The 24,828-nt window shown below is 36.8% G+C and overlaps 1 long non-coding RNA gene across 1 annotated transcript in view; it reads right to left on the bottom strand.

Moving 5' to 3' along the window:
• The window catches only part of LOC308198425, a 112,030-nt gene that overhangs the window by 54,583 nt on the left and 32,619 nt on the right, over positions 1–24,828 (bottom strand). Inside the window, exon 2 of the long non-coding RNA XR_013953897.1 lies at positions 5,377–5,483. This is a non-coding gene — a long non-coding RNA (uncharacterized lncRNA). The remainder of the gene's footprint in view (positions 1–5,376; positions 5,484–24,828) is intronic.

Genomic DNA, 24,828 nt, shown 5'->3' with positions numbered 1-24,828 from the left:
AACTTGTGTATGTGGCACAGCAGTTAACTGAGACCTCTGTGGCTGCCTTAATATACTTCTAAACAATAAATTGGACTGATGTTAGCAAGGGAACAAATAAGTTGTCACAAGGAGGAGGGGTAAGAAAGCTCTCACTACTGGAGAGCTCCTCCCAAATCTGCATCAACAACTGAACAATAGATGAAATACTAAGACCTGAACAGATTTCAAGCATCTCTGTAATTGGTTCAACAGAAGGAGAATGCAGTTCAGTGCAAATTAATTCAGCAACAACCAACCAATCACCCTATGCACTAATCAAAAACAGTCTGAAAGGTCTTGTGAGAAAATAGTTATGACTGGTAGTCAAACACTGTTGTAGTTTTGTTGATTATGTTGTTTTGATTTTTAATAGCAGAAGAGTAGCACAACTGTCAGATCTGTGGCATCCTGGCCACACCACTGCTGCTGGCTTAGCACCATATGACATCAAAATTTTACAGCCTTTGGAGATCAGTGTGAGAAGTATTTAAAGGAGCTGTACATTTTCATTTTGGAAGGAAAAAAATTGAAAGAAAATTAAGCTGGCCTAAAAGATATGTTTAGTAATATAACTAATAAGAGTGAAAAGAAACAAAGTCAGATCATCAGATAGTGCCTGAGAGGACACAGACAAGAACACCATGAAAATTTACAATAACATCCCAAAAGTCCTACAAACGATTCCAAAAGTAATACACACTAAAATTATTTGATATGTTTAGCTTTGAGTTAGCATGACTCAGATTCCTCCCTGAGTATTTCCTTCCCCCCCCTCTCCCCCCCCCAATATCCACAGTATCAAGTCTTATCTTTCTTATCTTCTAAATTTCATGCTAAAATTTCTAGGGGCTCTAGTAGGAAGAGCTTCAGCCAAACACATCTTTAAGGTATTCCCTTGGCAGACAAATCTGTTTCCTAAGGGCATTCCTCATTTACTGTTTGCCATCCTGTTTTATGATATCTATTCTCTTTTCTTCTGGGAAATACTTACTGCAGGCCAAGATCTTTCAGTCTGCATTTATTACAAATATCAACAGACTGCATTTATTTGCCACTGTAGCTCTTCTGAGATAATCCAAAAAACAGAGAATAGGTTTTAGAAGAATAAATATCTTTGGTTGCCAGCCTATCAAAGAGGATGTTTCCAGAATTATACATAATAAACAGAAACTGTAGGCTCCATCTTTGCTTTAGAGTTTCATGCATATCGGTAAACATTTTATATACACACACATTGATACCATAAGGCATGTTTTAGTCTACCTTTCTGATCATTTTCTTACACTTTATTTCCAGTACAAATAAAAATACCACAAAATATTAATGTACTTATTACCCTTACATTTTTTAAGGTTTGTTTTCTACATTGTAGAAATATAAACAATTTGATACCATGAGATCACGTGAAAGAGATGTTTCCTTGCTGTTATTTAAGTCCCACCAAAAGCAAAATGCAAAGCTATTGAAAGGAAATTCAACCTTTTCCCGAGACAGAAACCAACCTATTGAACACGAATTACAGTCAGGAAAACCATTATTACCAGGCTCTTACCTTCTCTACTTGTACTTTCACTCACCAGTGACATAAGACAGTAATACAGACAGGTGTTATTACCAGTATTTCACAGATAAAAGAAACTAAGTAGTAGAGCCCAGAAATTATTTGCATGAGTAATACAGGGCCAAGCATTGACTCAGATTTCTTCACTCCCAGCTTTACACTGTATGATACTAATTTTCCAGTTTCCTCTTTACTGCTTGTTGCATCCTAGATCTCCAATACAACATGCTGGTGAAAGTCAGGGTAGATCTCTCCATGGTTATTAGGACTCCCAAGGCCATAGAACCATAGAAGTGGTTAGTAAATTAGAGAAGATTCTTTAATTCCCTAACTACTAACCAAGATAGATGGGTATCTCTGGGTCAGACTGACCTTTCTTCCCTCTAATTTTGTTTTCCTCATTTTTCAAATGAATTCTGGCAAAAAAAGCTACTCCCCCCCAGGAAGTCTTTTTGCATGAAGAGATCTCTAGGGACTCCAAGATGCCATCCACCACCATATATTGACAATTATATTAGGCTTCAATCCATAGGACTTCACAAACTATACAAGGGGTTTGTGATCCTTTTTGTTAAATTTCCAGCTAAGGTGAAGATATTACTGTCTTTCAGAGTAAATTCTACTGAGAAAAATCTAGTTCCACCCAAACCAGGACTCCTGAGAGTCTTGTGTACCTGAAAAAAATAGGAATATTTTGTACTTATTCAACCAAAGAGTCAATTCAGCATAAGAAAAGCATATGTCTGTGACAGAAAATAATCTTATGTCTGATTTTACTCCATACTCAGGAGTATCCAAAACAGTAATCATAACTAACTCTGTATGAGCTGTCAGACTGCGACAATATTTGTCTCAGTTAATTACTTTTGAGAGTTAAGATTTATTAATTTTTTCCTCCAAGATTTACACTCACCACTGGGATTTTTTTTTTTTTTTAATAAGACTGTCAAAGACTGAGAGCAGACACATCCAAACCATGCACAGTGACAATGCAAAGTCACTATGTGGTTCATAGAAGAAGCAACAAGATGTGGCTTTGATATGTTGGCTATAACAAATAGCTTTAAACAGAAGCTGAATTAGTAGGTGAATTACTCCAACAACAGCCAAAACTCACCTATCCATTTTCAAGATAAACCAGAGTTCACACAAAACAATTCTGTGCATACTTTTGTGATTTCTATTTTTGATTTTCTTCGGAAAGAGATATATCCACAGATAGAGTGTGTGTTAACATCTGCTACATTTAGAGCATGGCTTTAATTTTTAAAAGGTAGGAAATATTTGGGAAGGCTTTTGAATTCAGTGCATCACCTCTTTCTTGTCATGTCAATGAGAACTTGCCCAGCTGAAAAATTGATGTTGGCTGGAAGTCAGGGGTGAGCTCTGCGTGGCCTCATTTCAGCTGTTGTTCACCTTGTTCTGGAGCCTGGCACAGGTTTCCCTTCACTGAATCTTTGCATCATTTCTTGCATGCATTTCAAAACTTTTTCTGAAGCTTTTGTAAATTATATGTCCCCACCAGGACCGAATGAGCCATTCACAATGAAAACTGCACCAATATAATTTCAGCTTTTTCTGTCTGCAGATTACCCATGAACAAGTTACAGAAACCTCTAGTGAATTTATTATTCTGAAGTATTAAAAATTTCTCATGAGTAATTAATCAGATTTGCAAGCTGCTTGCAAGTATTTCACTGAAGTTTTGCATTCTCTGCTCTGCTGGTTAGTTTTCAAAGCTGTATCATACTGCTTTTAATGTTTTATTGGGTCTGTTATGAGTTTACACCATTTGACTTAAAAACTATGTTCACGGTTAGATACGTAAGTTTTAAATTATGTACTTGAGTGTAAAAATTAAAATCCACAGATCAGAACTGGAATTATTTTACCATTTCAAAGAATATTGTAATATTTGTGCTTAACACTGTATTTCTACTAATCTACTTGTAAAATTTCCATACCAGCTATAACAGAAACTAGCTCCCAAAGTTACAGGACAGCGGCCACTGGAAAGCCATCTTAAAATTGAAGCAAATATTTGCTATTTCAGTGTTGTGCTAGCTCTCACCTTAGTTTTTAAGGCCTAACCAAGTAGGCGATTAATACATAATCTGTATTATTAAACTGTTTTCCTTCCTCCTGGGTGATTAATGAATAGACTAAAGACACCACATTTCTTCTTAAAATCTTCAGCATAATTTTAATCCAAGTTTCAGCTCTAACAGCCAAGCCAATCTGATTTTTCTCAACTATCCCAAAACTGTCAAACATTTCCTGAAATCAGGACATTTTATGTCTGTCACACCTTAATTCAATAAAACCTCATAATTGTAAAAATCATAGCGTTGTTTTTAGTGATTAGCTCTTCATAAAAGCTTTGCTTTTCAGGAAGCATCTTCATCACACTCAAGTAAAAGTAACTGCTAAAATACTGAGAACCTAAACAGCTATTCTAACTGAAATGAAGAGATTAGGCACCTGAGAATAGGATATAGCTGCTATATCCCGTGACTAAGGGTTAAATCCTTCTCCCTTGTCCAACAGAAAATGCTTCTCTCAGTCATGAAGAGGTGCAAACTGCAGTGGGTTCAAGCTACCCTTTGTTCTCTTCCCATCTTATTGAGGTTTCTTCAGAGACCCAGACTCACGACAGCAAAATCAACACTAAGTTTCACGCAAGTACAGGTTATCTCAGGCAGAAAGTAACCTAGCTATGCTCAACTTTTGATAGTTTAGTTAGACCAACAATTCTTGAACTAATTAATTTATAAATTACCTACATATTTTTAAATTCTACCAAAGTCACAACTTGCTTTGTAAAAGCCTTCTTCACTTGCGCTGTCAGGGCCAGCTCACACCTCGGCATCCAGAGGAGTACAAATACCCTTATCAACACCCCACCAATACCTCTTCTGAATTTCAAATATCATTGAAAGTATGTATTTTGAGAATAGACAATGGATAACTATTCTCAATGTATTTTGAGAATAGTCAAAGGACAGCTATAGATCTTTCCCCTTGAACACTTTAGTTATAATGAGAGACTGAACTAGCAGGATCCTGACCTGTTAGAGCAGCTGCGTGCCAGACATTTTTTTATTTAAAGGAGATGGGATAGGAAATGTAAGAGGGAAAAAATTAGGCCTAACTCAGAATTAGTCCACTGATAATTTTTTGCAGTTCAGAGGAGATATAACAGTTGAGAGAAACCATTTTTCCATCCACATAAATACTTTTAAAGCCACTGATATGTCTGGAAGCATTTCTTGCACATGATTGCAGGCAGTCTGGGGAGCCCATAAAAATAGAAGCTAGTCATGAATAATTTTCACAAATTGTACAAGGACAATGAAGATAGAGAATTAGACTTAATAAGCAATACTATGAGGTTCCTTCATAGAACAATACCCTCACAACATTATGATTGATAACATCTGATACCAGCAGAACTAATGAAATACAGCTTCTCATGCGTTTATATTCCTTACTGCTATACAATCCAACACCATCAAACCCCACATTCTCCCCCACAGAAGCATGTACCCCCCGGCAGCATGTATCCCACTATTTCCCTTCCCCAGCCCACATACTCCCTAACAACCCTCCTATCCACACAACACCCTTCATCCCGCTGACAGGCCCCATTTGCCAATGGAGCAAGCACAGAGAAGGCTGGGGCATACAGAACCACCATCACTGTGTAGGGGCACAACTGGACACCAACCATCAAAGCCCAAGGAATGCTGATTTCGAACAAGGTCACAGAGTTTTAAAAACTTGTGTGAATTTACCTGTCTTTGAGACTCTTCACACTGTATCAAAGATGTCCTGGAGTTCAATGGTACGGTCAGAAAACAGACAGAAGTCTGACGCCACCAGCTTATTTCCTTAAGAAATCCTATCAAATAAAAAGAAAAGCTAGATATTAACATACAAAAAGTACCTCGATATTATGGTACATTGTACCAAACTCCAAACATCACTACTGAACAACACAAGGGTCAGAAGTACAGGAGGATGACAGAAGTTTCAGAGCAAGGTGACAAAAAGATGATGAAATCTGCCAAAATCTGGATCACTTTGTTGTGGCAAAACTTATCCAAAAACTTCATAGCTAGCAGCTTACTGGGATGTGGAAATGGACAAACATATAAATAAGGAATGGGTTTACATGTTCAAGTCCCCTAAGAATCTGAAAAATTTAATGTTTTACTCAGAAGAGGAGAACAAGAATGTTCCAAAGAGGAAGTTCAAATGGTGAACACATTAGACCCCATTAACTGATAGAGAAGGAAGTTTCCAGCTTATTTCTCAACCCAGAAAAAAAGCACTGAAGAAAATAAATAATAAAAAGATGAATGGAAGCTGAAATTCAGATTGAAAATGAGACGTGGATTTTAAACCGTGGGAAGAGTTATAATAGAAAAACATTTCCAGGAGATACAGGAGGTTCTCCGCTTTCTGAAATATTTAAATAGTCTGTGGATTACTTTCAAACAGGTAATCTCTTATCCAGGAACAAGGTTGCAAGAACTAACGTAATAATCATTACTTGGTATCATGTGCTATATGAATATGACATGACCATGGTTTGGCCTTCAGTCTTTGAAGTACGCTTTATTCATTTATAAATCTGTTGATATAGACACACATGAAAAATACTTTTCATCCCTTCTAGCAACAAAGAGTAGTATCCATTGTGAGATGGTCTTGTTTTATTTTGGAGAGTCAGAAGCCCTATAACAAGGCAGAAAAAAAATAGAATAGAAAATTGAACTTATTTGAGGCTTGGTTCTAATTGATAGTCACCTTAAGAGAAGCTCAGCAGGATGCACAACTTGCCTGAAAAATCACTGCTATGGTTGAGCAAGATGGGCAGGGGTAGAGGAGAAAACACACAGGAAAGATTCATATGCTGAAGGGGGGTGGGTGAAGAAAACAAAACCTTCATTTTTTAAAGGCATTTTTTCCCCAGAAAAATCATTTCAAGTAAATATTAAATGCTGAAAGCATTACATTCTCCCTGAAAGCAAAAATAGGAGCAAGTTCACAGGACTGTGACAACTCTTCTGTGATGAAATTCAGAGCTATGAGACCAGCTCTCTTCAGAGCTCAAGATCACAAGGAGGAGAGTGCTTGGGACATCCAGACCACAGACCCGTCAGATATAATCTGATCATGTTATTAAACAGGGGCTATGTATTCCCTACCAAAGCATAGTGTGGAAGTGGATTATGACTGAATATAGCAGATTGCTTTGGGCCCTGGTATACACCAGCCATTCACATCTAACAGGACCCTCTGCTGCTTCCTTCCCAAGCAGAGGAACAGGGCACAGTCAAGTAATTTCTGTGAAAACAGAAGTGTGAATTTGAATGTCAGCTCTGGGTTTGAACAAATGTCTGCCCTTTCAAGATGACACACATGAAAATGATACCTGACCATTTAAGCTAGGAAATCAAAACCAGCTGGACTGTGTGCTATCCACCTCACTATGCTGCTGCTTGCTGAATTCTGGCAGTGGTAAGTTCTTGACATTATCCTGATGGGCTGCTCAGAGCCAGGACAGACCTTTGATTTGACAGACACTTACAGAAGTGTCTTTACTACACTTTACTAAATAAATCACATTTTCTCCTGATATTGTATTAATCAGATCTAAAACCCCTCGATAAAGTAATAATCAAGGAAGACGTACATGCACTATAAGAATATAGCATACATAAAGCAGGAAAACGCCATTTCCATGAGTTCCAAGCACTTGAGTAGTTATCTTCATATGAGGGAACATAGCATTTGTATGTTTAATTTCTGTGCCAACTATATAGAAAGATCTCCACTTACTGCCATTTTTAAACCGCTTCAGCCACTTTTTTTTATTAATACATGACAATTCAAATTAGATTGCTTAGGGAGTATAATTCCAATTTATGCTCAGTATGCTGAATACAGTTTTAAAAACCTTTTGTTTTCCTATTCATATTCTCATGTGTTGACATTCTTATGTGTTGATTTTTCTGTAATAGAAAATTAATAAAGGCTTATTTCTTTTCAATTATTGTCTATGTGGTAATGTGAAAATTGTAGGCTTGGCACAACTGAAAAGCCTGCAGTAGAAGAAAGCTATATATTATCTACTCCCACTATTGCAACATTTAGTCTTCAGATAAAAGGAAACATCTTACTCATTTTGGACTGGTTAATAATTACCTCTTAATACATTCTCAAGACAAATTTCCACTGAAGATCTGCACTAATATTAGGTTTGACAGCAATATAATGGAAATAACAAACAGCTTGCAACCCTAGATAACAATTTTATAGATACAAATTTCAGACCATATGTACTGCTGCATATTACTCCTGTTTCACCAGAAGCATATTCCTAATTCTTAGTTGCACGTAAAATGAAATGACTGTTTAGTTATATCACTGTAAAGTTTTTTGGTGAGATACACACAAAGTTTATGTCAAGTAATAATGTTTTTTAAGAATAGACATCTGAGCAACTGTGCAACTTTTAACACCAGTTATACAAGATTTTCATGTTTCTTTCCATCTCATAAAAACATTCTTTGAAATACTATTTTTAATATGGTGACATGGAAAAAAACCTGAAGGACATAGGAAGTGAAGATGTGTATGAAACACACAAGAATGAAAAGCAGGTACAGAATCCAGCCACCTGGGAGAGGTTTCATAGCTCTGCCTTGCAGCTTCCTACACAATTTGGACATCACATTCCAGACAGACTCTCAGTTCCTCCTCCCATACTGGGAGATGACTGAATTTCTGCAACACGGCAGGCAGATATGACTATTTGCATTGTTATGCTCCCAAGACACAAAGCCATCATCATTCTAGAAATCACAAAAATCACTTTTATATAGATATATTATTGTGTGAGTGCTAAGACAGGAGCTACTTTAAGTGTCATTAGAACAACTACTCAATGCTTCAAGAAAAGCGGCTAGGCAAATTAACATATAAAGTGTCAAATGTCACTAACTGGTATTATACTTTTCTGTTTATAATGTTAAGTAATTTGCTTGTTCTAATTTCTACATCAGTTTGTCACCTGCATATTATTCACTTAGACATTTGAACGGATAAATCCTACTCTTATTGATTGCAAATCTGAGGCAAAAACCACTGAAGTAAACAAAAAACTAAATTTTAAATATTCCTTTATATGAATTGAATGAACTTAATAGCCAAATTATATGTCCTTAAAACATCTAGTTATTACATCAGAATTATTTCCTGCATGTGTCTTTCTTCACCTTATATGTATGGATCAATGATGTTTTACCTTTAGGTTTTACCTTTAGATTTCCCTTCTAGCTATTAAAAACTAGCTATTACTACATATTACACAGAATTTTTTTTAAAACTATAGGAGAATTACAGTAATTAACTTTGTACCAATTATCAGGGTGCATATTAATATTCATGTACTTTTACAGAAAGAATTATCTTGAAATCTCACAGCAGGGATGGTTAAAATGATTCATTAATGTTCTGCACAGGTTTCTTTTCTAATTCATTAAGAAAATATTAGCATAATCATGTGAAATTAATTTTCTTTAAAAGGTTGATATAAGCAAGGGATTAAGGGGACTGGTATTAATAAAAGAAACATGGCTTGCACCATGCTCTTGGTCTCCAGAGGCTGACTATCATAGTTGAGGTATTACTTGCCAGTGCACTTTGATAATGAAGAAGAAATCAGAGATAGATGGAGCCAGTTGAACTGAGGATTTCATTTCCACATATATGGAAAAAAAAAAAGCTCATGCATCCTGTCCTTTTATTTCTCTGTTTTGTAAAGAGATAGAGAAAAAAACACATTACTCAACATGAACAAGAGGCTGAAAGAAAATAATAAAATGAAGCAATAGGCTACAAATGAGAAAAGCATCCAGAAAATGGAATACCTAATGGTAATAAGAAGGTGAATAGAAAGTTCAGCAACAAGAAGGAAAAGCGATCCAATTGAAAGGACCAGAGAGTGAAAGGTAAATAGCCTCCCCCCAAAAAAGTTTCAAGTAAGAAGAAAAAGCAATCTCAATAACAAATGGCAGTGAGAGACTAATAGACTTCATTCATAGATTCACATAAAAAGGCATTTAAGTTAGAAGGACATTAAGATATCTTGTACCATAAACCACAGTGCCTCTTCATAAATACAGCTCTGAAGCATCTGGGGAAAATAAATACGGTTTGGAGATTACACTGAGTTAGATTAACATCACCAAAACAAACCCGGGGAAGAATGCATTCTGTGAGCCAAGACAGAGCTTTTTGTCAATGCTACAATACATCTAGCATTGCTCTTCCATTTCCTCACGGTGACTATTCTTTCAAGTCAGCTTTTAGCTCTGTAACAACACCAAGTTCAATAACACTCAAGCATGCTCCAGAGACAGAGAACTGGTCATCTACTAAGAAAGGCAATAAAAGCTTTTTAATTTTCTTGGTGAGGACAGTGCCAGACTGGTGGTTTATAACCAAAGGATATTCAAGGAGCTCATTATAAAGATAGATAGTTCTTCCCTCTGGCCCTGTTCCTGACATCTGATCTTGGACTAGAATAGGCCCCAGTAGACTACTAAGCAACTCCTCCTGGGATGGGAAGTTTGGCACAATGTGACATTTGACATATTACTTTGTCATTAATGACTTTTTGGTACTCAAGCCTGAGCTACCCACCTTCACTTCTGCAAACTCCTCACACATACAGTTTCCTCCCAGATAGTTTTAGGCCTTCGGTAATGCATAGTAGACATTAACCCAAGGATGCTGGGGTAGTTCTGGTCAGGCAAACCTAGACCTACAAGCAGGTATGCTTTGGGGCTCACCTTCCACTCCAAAATGCAGCATTAAGCCCTTGGTTTTCTTTCAACAAATAATTGATCATCTTGAAGAGATGACATGGTGCAGGACTGCGTATGGGGATGTACCTGCATAGTCTGGGGCCACTTCAGTTCCTGCTCAAACTGAGAGCTACCAAACTCCCAGAAGAGCACACATCTTCATACGTAAAACAGGTATTGTATAACACCTGAAATGTTGTAAAAAGAGATATTCACAGGGGAAATCTGTCTGGGTACTTGAGAGACCAGCTGGCCCTCATGACCTGAATGCATGAGCTCATTTTTTCATTAAGCCTATTACCCAACCTTCAGCCATGCCAAATTCCTTAACCTTTTTCACAAAAGCACCATATCTAACATAAAAATAGTGGAAATAGATACATAATTATTTTTATAGTAAATTTGCAAGTTACATAGCACTTGGATCTCTGAACCAAATAAGAAAGTGCATATGGACTTAACTCTGACTTTGATGTCCTGAAAACTCACGTTTTTCATTTTCTTTTTCATCAGTAATATAGTTAAACCTTGGTACAACTTCCCAGCGCAGTCCGTTATTTATTACCATTGAAATTATTATTCCACAGCACATATAATTTACTTGGAAAGACTGAACTATATGCACATAAGTTCCACTGATTTATGGCAGACATCAATTAATTGTTATACATGCTCGTAATATTTAATCAATTGATGTGAAAAGGCTGCAACTCATTTCAAGCATCAAATCTGTATGTATAGAAAGGGAATGTAGTACAGTAAGGACCCATGGAGAGGTGTGGGGGCATGATTCTGTTGGATGAATGTACAGTTAAGAGAAGAGAGAGACAAAGAATGCCTAGTGAAGTTTGTCCCTCCTCCACATTAATATAACTTAAAGTATATTATGAGTTTTATTCTAGTCTTCTACTTCGAAAAATTTTTCTTTATTCTTAAGATTTTGAAAAGTCAGCATAACCTCTTAATTTCAACTTTTAATAATTTTTCCGTAGAAGACATTTTAAAAAATTGTAGGGCCTAATTCCTGACTCAATGTATTCCTCAAAAAAGTTTGTAATTCTATTGAATTTCCTCTCCAGATCTCTCAATATTGTAGTTGCATCAGCTAAGATCATTTTAACTTTCTTCCTTCTATAATTTTGTCAATTCAAGTAAATTGCCTTTAACATAGAAAAAAAAAGATGCTTCCCCTAATTCATTTTTACCACTTTATCTTACTTACAAGGCTAACATTACATTTATCAAAAAACTCATTATTTCTTCTAAAGACTGTTTTTGTCCAAGTAAAAGTCATTTAGAGTAAAGAGTTTTGAAGGGCTTGGATTTATACACAGATAATGTTCAGTTCAGACCTGTAGCAAAGATTCTTGTTCTCTTATTGACATTTCTGTTATAGCTGGTTTCTGAATGAGGAACGGGAATACGCGCAGAATATACTCAGGGGCACCTTTTTATAAGAAAAAGGTCTTTTTCCTCACAAAGCTTTTCTTCTTGCAAGTTTGCCTGCTTGCTGTTGGGAAAGTATTTTTATGGACCTTTAAGATTTTGTCAAAGCCACAAAATTTACACTGAAAACTTACAAATTACAACTTAAAGATCAAGAAGAAAAATCTATGCAGATTATTCTTATCAATAAAAAGCATAAAAAGTTAGGAAGACATGTACATACACTTCTTTCACACTTTATTTTTAATTCAATTGGGTCATTTCACCTCCTCCACTCCTTCTTCTTTACAGAGAACATTTGCTTCCTCCACACGTTTTTATTAGCATCCTATTGCTTTTCATCACTGTGTTACTGAAACTCAGGTTTTTAGCTTCATCTAGTAACAATGTTAGTAGAATTTCCATTCTAATTTGTGATTCATTAGTTATTATATAGTTTTGTTTTTGTTTCAAATTGCTCTTGGACAACTGGACAGCTTAAAAGTAAGGACAAGAAAGAAAAAACACAATATTCTCAATACAAACATTCATATCATACATGGAAAAGAGATGTTTCCAGGCAGTCTTAAAGAATAAAGATTAAACTGTTTTTCTGTACTAGCAAGTGGGTCATGCAGCCACAGAGGTAATTTATTCTTAAGCCCTAAGCAGATCTAAACTTTTGTGTTACCTTTTTAAAGCTTTATGAAAACTCTAATTGTAGCCATTCCGTGAATAAAATTGGAGCAAATTGAAGCAATGTTGTACTTTCAAAGACAGATTACATAAAGATATCCCCGTGCTGGAAGACATAACAATAAGCACTTTTTTTAAAAAAATCAAGCTTTCACATATGTAGACATATATATATGTGGAAGAACAGGAAGAATTAAGAAATCAACTTTGCAGAAAAGAAAAAATGAAGTGTTTGATACTATGTCAATATCCTGTGACTGCTGTAGTCTATATATGCAAAAGTGCCTCAAGCTAATTATGTACAAATATATAGTTTCAAATCTTACATCTCATATTTCTTGGCCACTGCCAAGAAATGCTAGTGAAATGCCAAGGAGTTGTACTTTTGTCACAGCAAACAGTGCTACCACCTCATGCTCCCAGCATTATACAGCATTCAAAGGTTTTCAACGTTTCATCCAGTATCAGAGAATTATTACATCCTTATCTCATGTTCCAAGAACGAATTCTGTTTTCACCATGAGACACAAGTATTTTGTGTTTGTTTTTATGAGAACAGCACAAGGTGAGCGTGTTTGAGTTTTGTTAAAAATGCAAAAATAATGCATTTAACCAAAGTATTCCTCATTGGTTACTATGTCCTTTCTGTGTTTTACTGAGCTTTGCAGAAGTCCTAGAGGCCAAGCACAGATGACCCTTCTGCTGCTGCTCTCAAGGTTTATCTCAGCCCTAATGTTTTAAGTGGACATACTGAAATCCTAACATGAAAATAACAGCAGTAAAACAACTCAAAAGTCTGGTCCTACAGTCTTTTCTACATATCTTCTATCTAGACTGTTCATTTTCCTCATTTATCAGCACCAATGTTTGAAAATTCATGTTCTTCCCCATTCACCAACACTTCTACAACAACATTTTAGCCAGTTCTAATTTTGATCATTCTATTAAAACAGCAAGGTGACTTCCATTTTTCATGCCAGATAGATCCGTTCCTTTAGAAGTCTGAATCACTCTTTTCTAACCTGTTATCCAGGGTCAATGTCTTCTTGTTTGTTGTCTTTTATGAAATTATAGTTCAGTGTCTCCTCACTCTCAGAGATCCTCTCTTTGCTGCACTATTTTCTCCCTTCTTATGACCCTGAAAAGGGCTCCACACCTAACAGTATAACATGTTATAACTCAAACTGTAAAGAGCATGTGAAAACCATCCTATTTCAGAATACATTCCTCTCCAAGATCAAATATTATGTTTCAACAGCCACATATAGTTTGTGAGATCGTCTTCAGTCACTGATTTCTCAGCTGTTGCAAAATAAAGAATATAAAGCTCTAAGGTATTTTGGAGCTGCGATCCTCTTCCACTGAGAGACAGATGACACCACCAGGAACAGGCTGACCTGTGCTGAATTATTTCTAATACATTTCAGTAGTGTCTCTGTACAAAGTCAAGCAGTACTATCTAGAGCATTCCTAATTTGCATCCTGTTTTATTGCAAAATTCATAATGGATGCTGTAGGCTTCTATAACATCTATGTGCATAAGCTTATAGTGTTGATTACTGACAGAACTCTATAATTTGTTTTGTCTTAATAAAATGTACAAAGAAAGTGACTTTTATGTGGAATAATTCAAGAAAATGAGACAAATTAATAGTAAGAGTTAAAAATCTATCAATGGTTCATAGGTTCCAGAGAAAACAAGAACTGCAAATCACAGCCTGGTTTTCACATAGGATAACCAGACTGATCCATAGAGGATCTTGTTTAAGAAGCTAGAGAAGTGAATTAAATAATTTAAGTAAATATGGCAATAGAACTGAGGATATATATAGTAAGATGGCAAACCTCTCTGACAACAGATTCTGGAGACTGGTGTAGTCTCACGTGTATAGCGACGCACATCAATCAATTTCATCAAATAGAGTCATGATCCAGAAAAGTACAGTCTTTATTAAGTATTTCTCTAAATGACCCTAAAAAGAGTACAAAGGTTTTTCAACATACAGAGGCATAGTAAAGGAAATTACCCATACACCCTTGTAGACAACCCAATTAAAATGGGGTTATTTCACACAACCCCATAAAAATGTCTGTTTGACATTCAGTGACAGACAAAAGGCAAGGTATGTGAAGTTCTATTTAAAAGAATGAAAAAAGCTTTGAAAACATATGATTTTTACCTATAGTTCAAAATAGAGTACACCTGAAATTGTGTCTGATTTTGGTTATCTTATCTTTAAAAAGAAAGCACTGAAGAAAACTCACTAGGTTAGAAGATTAAAGTTAAAACTAGAAAAAAAGAAAAGGATAAAAATTAAGAAAAATAGGCCAGAAGCCAGGCAAGAAGCAGACAAATAAGTACAAGACAGAATACTTTTTTTCACATCTCAAATATAATCAGACAGAATAATGCATCTAAACACAATGAAAGACTATTTTTTTAAAACAATGTATTGATATACTGTGGCTGTAATAACACAGTTTCAATAATGCTGTTCTTAAGAACAAGAAATTGCAAATCCATCATCCTCAGTTAAATGAGCTTGGGCACAGATATGAGACCATAGCTACCATATATCTAGAAAATGAGCAAAATGTTTGTTGGCCAGCCAACTAGGCTAGCAAAGCTATGAGCCAGCCTGCACATACCCATACACAGTCAGTAGTTAAGAGGTACCTTCTGCACTTACATGTTGAATACATGCATTATGACCAGAAATATATAAAGGGCATAGAGTAGCATAGGAAACAAGTGAGCAAGTACAGAAAGCAAGCTAGAAGCAGCCCTAATTCACTGCCTGGTGCACCAAAAGAAATCTGGTTTTTTTTTTTTTTTATTTTATTTTTATTTTTTTTTTTTTAACATTTCTGAGTTTGGTTGCATGGGTTGTATTCAGATTTCGGTAACATTCCTTCAAGAGCTGGTCTGCTTCCTAACAAGTAGCCAAAGCAACAGCATAAATTAGAAGTTACATAGGCATGCTATTCAAGTTACGTGAACCTACAGAGCTACAATAGTGGTAGCATACAAACCCAGAAGCATCTCTCTTCACGTGCTGCTTCATATAACATGCCTGAACCCTGCAGACACTCATTTCTACACTCTTCTTCAAACATCCATCACCTCTCAGACAGAGTACAGATTGCCCCACTTCTACTGCACATTAGCCTAAGTTCCATTACTGCTGGACGTGAACTTATACCCAGCCTTGTATTACCTCACTCAGCTTTCACCCTAGAAATATTGTGTGAGGTTCTGCACATACCCACACACATCCCAGAGCAGCTTGGAAGACTCACCACTACTGCTTACTGAAGCACCAAAGGGCAGCTGCTTCATTTCTCTGAATTAGACCCTCCTTGATCCTCAGAAATTATTTTAATTTTCATTAAAACAAAACATTATGCAGTTAAGCCCCTACACTCTTTGGAATTGATGATTAACCTCTTGATAAGTTGTCTTCTTAAACCACTTTGAACCTCAAAGGCAATAAAAACCCAAGCTACAGACTGCATTCAGGAACTCCTGCCTGCAAATTTATCCATTACAGAGTTTATGTTCTTCCCTCTAGACATTGTAAATTCACACTGCTGTGAATTCAAACTGATGTGCTGATGGTCTGGGGTTATTTTTTTGTTTGTTTTGCTGGTGATGGTTGTTTGCTTGTTTCTTCCTTCCTCTCACTCCTATTTTAAACATAGGACAATACAATCCACTTAAGACAAAAAAAGTGAGAAACTGTCTCATTTAGTGACTAGGACTGGAACTGCCACTTGTAAAATTTTCATTCTAGAAAGCTACAATTCCCTCATAAATGGCTATGAAAGAGATGTATTTGTGAGCTATCTCCTTGAAAACAAATCTAAACACGCAGAAGGGCAGGTGGCTGTACAGTTGCAGTTGTCACTATGAAGTAGATATAAGCAGGCTAGATTTAATGATGATCCAATTGAAAACAAGGTTTATAAAGGTAAATGTGGGCTTTTTAATAACTGGAATTGTATGTAAAATAGGTTAAAACCATATGCAAATTATGGCTACTTTGCAGAACAAAAATAGAATCGTTTAGATTTAAATGGAATCATTTCAAACCTGTTTTAAACAACCTCAGAACGTAACAAACTATTGTTCATTTTTATAAAATACAGAATATTGTTATGATTCAGAGAAAGCCATTATAGATAACAGGACACAACTGCACTGCACATTGTCATTAGTGGAGATGTCACATTTTGCAGTGTAGTTGCTCAAAGTAACTTGTATCAGCTTACCAAAGACAGTATGACAGTTGCAATTTATTTTTGCCTTTTTTTCCCTGTTTGTTAATCTCACAATTTGTTATCAAGGCATTTTTTGGCTGTTTACTTCCAAGTAGCTCATTCTTACAATATATGACATTACAAATAATTCAACTTCCCATTGCATTATTACAGCAGTGGGTAATAGCAAAGCAACACATGGTGCATTGTAGGGTTATTAAATCACAGCCCTATCTCCACAGCTGCTATAGACTTGCAAAGAAACATAACTAATTTTTCCCCTGTTTTCTCATTTACCCTCATACCTCCCTCTTTTTTCCTCACTTTTCTCTGCATCATCCAACATAGCTAAGCAACGAAATAAATAACTTAAGAACATGTGTTATTTGTCACAAGCTACTTGACTCTAAGTAAAATTAATGGCAAAACCCTCGAAGACTTCAGAAGTGCCAAGACAATTCAATTGTCCCACAGACACACTCAGTGAGCACTGCATCCCTAGACTTTCTAGTGTCCCCAAACACCTTGGAGAATCATGGAATATCCTGAGTGGGAAAGAACCCACAAGGATCATTGGGTCCAACATTTGTTGTACTCTCAAAAACGTGTTTGCATCCTAACCCTTTTGCCCCTATCCTCAGGGTTTCACTTACAGCAAGTCTAAAGCAATACCAGACTTTTGATCCCTACTGAGAAAAAATAAATAATATATATATAAAAAGATCTAAAGACTATCAACTATTCTTAAGCACTGTGACAGGTCCTCCTTGGGTATGTCCATGTGACAGGTGTCTGAGACTGCTTTGATAAGTGAATTTGGAAACGAGAAGCAATATAGCAGCGTTACCCCTCAGAGCTACTAATTAACCTCACCAAAAGTGAGATATTTGAGCAAAGCACTGAACTACATTAGTCACTCTGCATGGTGTTGCTGTTTGGTAGCACCAATATATCCTTACTGTCAAAGCCAGTTTGTTTTCATCTGACATCTACTCCTTTGTGAAAGCACTTGTCTCAGTTGGGTTCCAACCAGAGAAGCATTCCCATCACCATTACCTACAGATCATTATCCTTTTTGCTTGTAATCTCTTAAGAAATTGGGAAAAATGTTGCTAAATCCATTACCAGACATTCTCACAGATCAAGTTCAGGCAAATAAAATAGGAACAGATAGTGGAGGGGAGGGAGATCTAAATTTTTTTTTTTGTCACCAGCCCTTTTAAGTTCTCTGCTTACACAAAATAGTGACCTTCAATTTTCAAGCATCAGTCTAAAGGGAATCACAACAGGAAACCCTCTGAAGAAAGGAGACTGAACAAATACACTGAGACCGCTAGGTCACAAGAACTTGACCAGTTCTGACATACAAGAAATGTTTTTCTTGTCCTAAGCCTTTTCACCAGCAGGATCTCTTGGGCCAAAGGGATTATATACAGTACTTTTGTAAAGGTCAGAAAGAACCATTTCTAAAATCTATTCAACTTTCTTCTTTTCTCCTTTTGAATGGTGCACAAGAGAGCAACCAAATAGGCTTAAGCTTCCATTTAACATATTTTTGACATTTTGCTCCTCTGGTGATGGAAGGAAGGGCAGACAGTTAACTTCACTGGTGCTCACAAAGGAAGATATGTCAACAGAGCTTAGACCATATCTTTAGACCTGATGTCAGTCTTCAGAACACCTGTGAAGAAGCCACACTAAGTACTTTGCCACATTTTTTTTTAATCATTCAATGTTCCCTGATGGACCTAGGGTTCATAATGTTTTATTTCAATTTATTTGATAAAGCTAACTCTCAGTGCTACTACAGATAATTTTAAAAGCTCCCTTAAAATATTAACTAGCATCTTGGGTCTGCAAAAGGAAAAACTTATCACCTAATCACAGCACTGCTGAATTACAGAAATTACAGACAGAAAGGAATATCCACTCTATCCATATGCCAGTGAAGTACTGTCCTCTAGAGTACACTTTCTACTTCTTTTTCACATCTAATTTTAAGCTGTCTTAAGAGATTGGTCTTTCAACACTTCTCATTCTTTCTATTCTGCACTCTGAATTTAGGTGTCATGAAGCTTTGTCATGGCATTCATCCCACATTTTTATTTTTCTTAATTTCAACCCATTATTCTCAGTTATACCCCCTTTGTTCCTCTCCATAGGAATTCTTCATCATCATTGGTCTTTACTGAGCAAGTATTTCAAGATAGTTATCATGTCCTCTGCTCTATTTGCATATGCAGTCTAAATATATTGCACTCCTAATATTGCCTTACAAATCAGATCCCTTAGTCACTTAATCTTTCTGGTTGTTCTTCTATAACTTTCCTAAGAAATGTGCACACCTCTGAGGCAGTAGCAGGCAAAGATATGAATTTTGCCTTTGGGCTATGCTCAGCCTAAAGACACCAAAGAAAGTAGCAGTGTTATTTCACCAACCTCCCCTCCCGCCCAAAAAATGCATTGTCGTTCTTGAGCCCTGCATTACAGCATGTTACAGCAGAAGGCAGAATAGACAGCTAGAAGGTAAGTCTAGAAGATAAGTGATGTAAAACCACGGCAAGGATAAAGGAAGAAAGGAAAATATTTTGATGGAACAGAAAATGGCGACACAGAAGATGAAAAAAGAGAAAGGAGAATGCAATCCTTCATTAACACATTCACTTTCCTATAGTGAAAGTATGAAAGCAGCAACAGAAGATTAAAACAGTTTTTAGTAGTTACTATCTTAGTAAGTAAGACCAAATTTCCAATGGCAGAACAGAAAATAGTTGAAAGGTTAAAGCTGGAACAGGACTAGAAAGTGACAGAAGAGCAGAGGAAGCATAGACGTTAGAGGTCCTGTTTTGGCTAAAACATTGGTGAGCAAGGCAATGAAGATTCAATCTGAATCACAGCTACCCTTGAAATTTTAAGAACCCTGAGGAACTCTAGGAGTTGATGAAACAAGATCAAATACCTTTTTAAAACCTCTTTTCTTTTTTTCTAAGTATGAAATCTCATTGTACTGTTGTGCTCTACTGGTAAGAATTTGTCATTTGACTTTAAGCCCTAACATGCTAAACTAACATTTCTCAAAGGACTGAATCCATTGCCAACCCAGCTATCCAGCTGGTCAGAAGTAAATGTTTTTTAGTGAATAAAGTGTTAGTTTTAATTAAAAAAATTACATCTGTTGGTACTACCGTTTTCTCAAGTATATGTTTCCTTTTCTTATTTTTAAATTTTCACCTTGATTCATTATTCTTTGGAATTGGAAGAAGTCCACTTAGGACATTTTAAGTCATTCATATATATAATCAGAATTTAATCTGCAGAAATAATCACATTACTCATGTAGAAAAGACCACTAGAGTTGACTTTGGGAAAGCGCAGTATTGCAGTTAGCAGACTACTATGGTAAGGAGAAAAAAGAGTCATTTAATTAAATGGGGGGGTGCTTCCTGGGACATGGCCGAGTATTGCTCATTGATGGGAAGTAGATTATTTTTTTTTTTTACTTCTGTTTCTGCATAGCAGTTGCTTGTTTCTTCCCTCTTCCTTTTCCCTTTAATTAAATTATCCTTATCTCAACCCATGAGCCTTTTTTTTTTCTTTCTAGCACATTTTCCTCTCCCCCTCTTCCTCTGAGGAGAGGGAGTGAGAGCACAATTGTGGTGGAATTTGGCTGCCCATCAGGGTAAAACCACCACACCCCTCAAACTAGCAGCTCTAAGGACTGCAGACCAAATTTCAACTGGATTCAACTGGAAAGAGAAGACAAATCCAACAGTAGATCTTCCTTTTATATTTACAAAGTTTTCATAGTACGCATGCCAGGTAATTGACTACAGTTTCTGTGAAAAAAATCTCAGGTGTTTCCACAGCTCTGTCCTGAGCAACAAGACAGACGGTTTAGGAGAGGCAAGGAGCAATGACCAAAATATTTAATAGAGTACAGTGGGATACTTGTGCTTCTGATATCATACTGTACTCTATTAAACACATTAAGAACATTTAAATGAAATTGGATATTTCCTTTCTATAAGATATTGTCATTACTTTATATATTAATAAAGTGTTACATATTCTTCCCTGACAAGGACATGTTACACACTGGAATAACTTTCAATTTTGTAAGGTTTGATTTTCATTTTTAAATCCAAAACCAACACAAGTGACTCCCCCCATAATTATTGTTCATATCATCACATGCATTTAAAAATTACAAAACACTCCTCAGTCTGCTAGCCTACTCCCTTATCTTTCCTGGATTTTTTGTGTGTGTGAAATTCCAGAAATGTCTCAGCTATTTAAAGCTTTTGGTCGCTAAACAATAGTGATTGATTTTGTTTGGTCTGGCAACCACAAATTATTCCATAATCATTTTAGCCTGCCAGCCATGCTTACATTGACTTGTTTGCGTTTTAAGAAGAAAACACGGCAATTGTAATGAAAAATGGATGGGGCTAGAGGCAAATAAGAGATTTTTCTCTGCTGTGGAAAATGTATCTACTTTCATTGTCTACATAGAATAGGTTTGGCTTTCCTGTGAAAGCAAAATTAATTTAAAGAAAAATAAAAGGGCATTTTACTTTTCCTTTAAACTTGCCTTGCTAGTAGCCAGGGTTTTATTTCCTCATTTTTCCTGTTTTATGAAAGGAGAACACACAGGCAACAGTGATGTTTCTTTTTATTTTTGATATAAAGTAGTAAAAGTTATTTGAAGAGGAAAAAAGGAACCTGGAATCGAAACCTCTGAATTCATAAAAAGCTTTGAGATTACATGATCAAGAGCAAAAGGAGTCAGACTAGGGCAAGGTACGCTAGTGGCCATGCACCTGAACATTTATTAGAGGGCAGGCTGGCGTGCTTCGCTAACAGGCTCAGGAGTCTAAAGACCAGGTCAGGACAGCAAGTGCCTGGCTGCTGAGCCTTATCAGGGGCTGCCGCCTTCTCCTGTATCGTTCAGCTTATTCATTCCTCATGGCAGCGAATTCATGCATTGCTGACAGTGCTGATGATTTTTACTCACCCTGTACTGCGGTAAAGCCATACCTTCAGCACCTGTTACATGACTTTAGTTTGTGGTATGAATCAGGTTACCTGTAATCTGTGGTGCTACAGGAGGTGCTCTTGGCTACCAGCAACCAGTGGGGCTGAGGCCTGCACATGGGGAGGAACAAACCCAGGCACCAGGACATGTTGGGGGCCGCCCAGCTGGAAAACAGCTCTGCAGAAAAGGATCTAAATCCTTTCCACCCTCAACCATTCTGTGAAGATGGTTTAAATGGGTCCTCAGAAGAGTCTGCCTCTTATTCTCAACTCAGCTTCAGGAATACATCCCTCTTCCAAATATATAAAAAATGATGGTATTGGAAATGGCACTAGCAGTAGAAGGAAAAATGCATGCAGTTCCTGGTCCAGTTGAAAATTCACTCTGGAAAAAAATCTGAGATGAAGAAAAGGAGGTAGATTCAAGGAAAAAGGAAAGAGAAAGATGGAAAAATGAGTACACCCTGCTGTTGGAAGTCATTACTGCACTTCAGAGAATGAACTGAAAGAAAGTGGAAATTCACCAAATTTATGAGAATGTGGAAAAAATGAAGTGTGGCAAAAAAGTACAGGAACAGCCAAGCTAAAATGCATGAGCTGCTTCTGTATGACCTAATAAATGTTAACATTATAAGCTTATTTCTGTGTGACAGACTGACAAAAGCTAGTGAGGTGTCTGTGGAAGGACAAATGGGCCCACGTTTAAACCAAGTTTGTGTTCTCTTCAAGTCTTATGCTGAAGATGTCAGCATAAAAGCAAATTAGCTTCCAAAACCATTCTCAAAGTTTCATACAAAGTCACTTTTATTTTAAGGGAAAATTCCAGGGATTTTTTAATATAGATGAAAAATTTCTCATGTTCACTCTATAACAGACTCCTCTTGGAGTGAGAGTACATGTCTGTGGGTATGGGAGGAGGAATACTTATGGGAAAACAGCACACCAAAGAGGAAAAAACTCTGCATTGAGACAGCACATCAAATTCTTGCATGGATTGACAAGCTCAGGAGCAATCTCACATCCATGGGAACTGAAACTTAGGACACCAAAACTCAGCCAAGCCTGAGCAAACTTACCAGCACACGCTAGTATTAACAACAGGTCTCAACATCCAGGAGAACTGGTGGCCACTGTATGGGCAGGCTATGGGACAACCCCCCCACACACTGAAGCATATATCAATATGATGGATGTCTGAGCAAACAAATAGGGTTTGCCCCTGAAAGCTTTGCTACAACGAAGTATGAACATACAAGTCAATTTTATATGAAAAACATTTTCTGCCTACTATTAATGGAATAAAGCTGTTATTAAAGAACGTGTTCCACCAGTGCCATTACTTATCTACATCTCCAACCACAGTTTAATCCCCTGTTAGGGAAAAGAGAATTTGCAACACTTACGTCCAACTATAATATTGCTAGATTTGAATTCCCTTACAGTTCTTTAGTTTCTTGCCACAAATAACCCACATAGCACTAAGTGCAAGTATATCCTTTGAGTTGTTTCAAGGAAGCACTACTAATATATCTTACGAAGTTTTGTTCAAAAACAAAGGCAGCCTTTTACAAGGAGTTACTGGATCTCAGCTCCTGAAGACCTTGTAAGATGAAAGGAAGCAAGACTAAGTGCAATAAATCTATCTTTCATGTCAATACAAGGCTCATTGCTGTGGTCTATTGCATTTCATGGGAGTTTTAGGAGGTTCAGAAGCAAAACACTCACTTGAAGCTCCATCAAACATAGCTACGTCAAGTTCAAGTCAGCAGTTTTGAAATGCTTTATTTAGGAAGATGGCAGACAGCTAAGGTCTGTCAGATTCTCCCAAGCAATTCAACCTAGCATCAATTCAGCAGCTGCTGCAGCTTCAGCTAGTCCAACCCAAACAAAGCCCCTGCACTTTTCTCTTCTCCTGGGCAAGCACTCTTCTCTGGGACAGCTGGAGTGCAGACATGTACACACATCCTTTAACCGTTAATATTCCCAGTTTCCTAGACTACACAGTCAACTATTCAGGAAGCACAAAACAACCCAGTGTTGAGGCAGGCTAATCATAGCTGCCATACCAATCTAACTCCTCACTGCACCAGGTCACCCCAGGGAAAAAATAAGTCAGGAAATAATCATCTTTGGTTAGGGCTTATTGGCTTTACATTCCCATTAACCTCACATGCTGTGTGGGCCCATCTTACCTCCCAAATTTTAGCTACCACACTATTACGCTTTCACTATTATAAGCATCTAGAAACGAGTAGTTTCACTGTAATATATTCTTACATGCTGAGGAGTCTCAGCTAAAGATGTGCTCCTTTAGGTATGCAGAAAGGCATTTGAGGTAAGAGAAGTTTTAAGAAGGAACACCAGAAGGAATAGAAATAGATCCGCAGGTGATGCTTTAATCAGTGTTCCATAGATGTGGAGGCAGAAGACTGAAGACATACCAGCAGTCTCAAACTGGAGTTCGTTAAGTGGGAGGAATCTGAGTGCATTTTACAATTGTGATACTGCACCATGAGTTTTCTTTTAATGCTAGAACACAAAGTTAAAAGTGCAATTAAACTTTCATTAAAATGAGATTTCAGGAGAAACATGGTTTTGTCATTTCTTAAACCCAAACTTTCTGATGTTCCTTCAGATTGATTATTTGTGCTTCATTTCAGCAGACTGAGAAAGTGAATATTTTTATATATCTGTTGAGAGGTAATTTGCGTGTGATGCACTTTTTAAACACATTTCCTATGCAGTGATGGACCTAGCCCTCTTACCCCATCATAGGCCAAGCAGCTAAAAAGTAGTCTTCACAGACCTCATACTACATTTTAAGTCTCACTGTGACCAGGGTCTGCAGCAGACATAGCAAGTAGCCAGATCCTGCACTTATTCCCAGTAACCGACTGGGAGAACGGAAGTTCTGAGCACCAGAATAAAAAATTGAGACAAGGTAACAGTGTG

Source organism: Anser brachyrhynchus (genome assembly GCF_964034855.1).
Source record: "Anser brachyrhynchus genome assembly, chromosome: 7".
Taxonomy (NCBI): Eukaryota; Metazoa; Chordata; class Aves; order Anseriformes; family Anatidae; genus Anser; species Anser brachyrhynchus.
Note: the sequence above shows the minus strand (reverse complement) of the source record. Positions and strands in the feature narration are given on the sequence as shown.